The sequence below is a fragment of the Macrotis lagotis genome, chromosome 3 (assembly GCF_037893015.1).
Source record: "Macrotis lagotis isolate mMagLag1 chromosome 3, bilby.v1.9.chrom.fasta, whole genome shotgun sequence".
Taxonomy (NCBI): domain Eukaryota; kingdom Metazoa; phylum Chordata; class Mammalia; order Peramelemorphia; family Peramelidae; genus Macrotis; species Macrotis lagotis.
The window spans coordinates 108381636-108384778 of record NC_133660.1 but is presented as its reverse complement, the minus strand read 5'-3'; positions in this window follow the sequence as shown (position 1 = coordinate 108384778).

Here is a 3143-nt window from a genome sequence, read left to right as displayed (position 1 = left end):
TTTCTTCTTTTTCTTAAATATTTATTTATTTTCACATTATTACAATAATCTTGTTGAAAAGTAAATATAAGGGGGCAGAGCCAAGCTGGCCACAAGAATGGATCTTGTCCTAGGTACTCTCTCATAAATCTTTGAAACTAAGGACTCTAACTAAATTTTCGAGAGACAGAGCCCACAGAGGGACCCAGGGAGGCAGTTCTCTTACTCAAGGTAACCTGGAAATGAGCAGAAAGGCTCTGCTCCATGGGGTCAGAGGGGTGGCCCGCCAGAGGGGTGGCCTGCCAGAGCAAAAGAAATTCAGCCTCCCAGAGGCAGCCCCAGGGTGCTGGGAGCCGCAGCTCACAGCAGCTGGGGAGTTTTCTGACCTACGCCCCGGGGATCACCGGGCACAAAGTGGGGGAACAGTGGGGGACCATTGCCAGAGTGAGCATGAGAAGCCCACCCCTCAAGGCACACAGCTAGCTGCTTGGCCACTGCATTCCAGATCCAGGAAACAGAAGCAGGGGGAGCCAGTAAGCAGGAGCCCCCAGGGCATGAGCTCATTGAGCTGATGGAGGGGAGTGAAGAGAGAGACTGCAGAGCTCTGCACCTGGAACAGGACTCTGGGGCTCTGACCACATTCAGATCCTGCTCGCAGTCCAGGCCCCCCCATAGAACAGCAGGGCCCACCCCCAACCTGAGCCCCGTGGCGGGGGGGGGGGGGGGGGGGCGTATATGGTCATTCACAGACCAGGAGGGAGGACAGAGCCTCACACACTGAGAGCCTTGTGGGAGTGTCCCAAAAGCTTAGGAAGCACCCCAAAACCAGGCTTAGACTGGGAAAAAGGAAAGTAAATATAAACTCCCCTTCCCTCCATCCCCCTTGAAAGTAAACATGAACTACCTTCCCCACCCCACCCCAAAATATACAGAAATCTCAAGAGAAATAAAAAGTAGGGGAAAAAAGCATACTTTCGTCTATGTTCAGATACCATTGGCTTTGTCTCTGGAATGGGTTGAATTCTTTATCATAAGTCCATCAGAGAAGTTACTTCAATATTTTTCCCATAGTTGCTATTGTCAACTATATGTCATCCTCCATTCTATTCCCTTCCACTCCAATTAATTCTATTCTCTCTCTCCTTTCACCTTATCCCTCCTCAGAAGTGTGTTGTATCTGATTACCCTCTCCCACAATCTTCCCTCTCTCCTTCCCCTATCCCCTTTTCCCATCCCCTTTTCCTATCATTTTTCCCCTACAGCAAGAAAGATTTCTATACCCTATTGATTGGGTATGTTATTTACTCTCTGAGATATTTCTGATGAGAAAGAAGGCAAATTTTTCCCCCCTTACCATCTTCCCTTCCACTTCATTTTGAAAGCTTTTCCTTGACTTTTTTATGTGAAATAATCTTTGCTCATTATATCTCTCCTTTCCCTTTCTCCTAGTACTTTCCTTTAACACCCATTGACTCCATTTTTATCTATATTATAACATTATATTCAGCTCCCACCTATTGTCCTTCTATATATGTTCCTTTTAACTGCTCTTAGTAATGAGAAGATTTCTATGAGTTATCAGTCTCTTCTTCCCATGCAGGAATACATGTAGTTAACATCATTAAATCCCTCATAATTATCTGCCCTCTCTATGCTTCACCTGAATCCTGTTCTTGGAGATCAGACTTTGTTCAGCTCTAGCCATTTCAACAGAAAAGTTTTAAAAGTGCCCTCTTTCATTGAATAATGATCTTTCCCCAGAAAAAGTCTATTCAGTTTTGGGCGGGTAGTTGATTCAAGGTTGTAATTCAAGCTCTTCTGCCTTCCAGAATATCATATTCAAGCCTTATGAGCCCTATGCAGATGCTGTCAGATCCCGTGTAATCCTGACTGTAGCACCACAGTAGTTGAATTGTTTATTTCTGGGTGCTTGTAGTATTTTCTCTTTGACTTGGGAGTTTGGAATTTGGCTATAATATTCCTGGAAATTATTCTGGGTGAATCTCTTTCAGGGTTGGATTCCCTCAATTTCTATTTTACTCTTTGATTCAATGATCTTGGGGCAATTTTGCTGGATTATTTCTTGAGAAATGAAGTTTAGGCTTTTTACCTGGTCGTGATTTTCAGGTAGCCAAATAATTTTTAAATTATTGCTCTTGGGGCCGCTAGGTGGTGCAGTGGATAAAGCACCAGCCTTGGAGTCAGGAGTACCTGGGTTTGAATTGAGCCTCAGACACTTAATAATTACCTAGTTGTGTGGCCTTGGGCAAGCCATTTAACCCCATTGCCTTGCAAAAAATAAAAAACCTAAAAAAATTAAAAAAAAATATTTCTCTTGGAACTGTTTTCCAGGTCAGTTGTTTTTCCATTGAGGTATTTTACATTTTCTTCTAGTTTTTCATTCTTTTGGTTTTTGTTTTATTGTTTCTTGATTTATTGTATTGTCATCCATTTCCTTTAGCTCCATTCTACATTTGAAGGAGTTATTTTCTTCAGAGAGTTTTTTTTTTTAATCTCCTTTTCCAACTGAACAATTCTGCTTTTTAAGGCATCCTCCTGTTTTGCCTTTTGGACTACTTAATCCATTTGATCTCAATTGGTCTTTAACATGTTATTTTCTTCAGTAGCTTTTTTGCACCTCCTTCACCAAATTGCTGATTTGGTTTTCATTAGTTTCCTCCATTGCTCTCATTTCTCTTCTCTTTTTTCCCCTCTAGCTCCCTCACTTGCTTTTCAAAGTCTTTTGTGAGCTCTTCCTTAGCCTGAGATCAATTCCTATTTCTCTTGGAGAGTTTGGATATAAAAATTTTGACTTTTTCATCTTCTGAGTATATATTTTGATCCTCCATGGAATCAAAGTAATTTTCTAGGTTCAGAGCCTTCTTTTTCTGGTATTTGCTCATTTTCTCAACCTATTACCTGATTTACCACACTTCCAAAGTCTTGGGGGGTGTAGGGGACCAATCCCCCACCTTAATTTCTTCAAAGTCTTATGAGATGCTCTGACTGTTCTCCTGACCTCTACTCTTTCTGTGGATGACCACAGCTCCCCTGTCCTGAAGCTGTGAGTAGTGACCCTGCTCCTTTATGGTGGTATGGGGATCCAAGATACAACCTGGATCTGAGTGTGGGCAAAACATTAGTCTGCCCCAGGCATAGCAGAG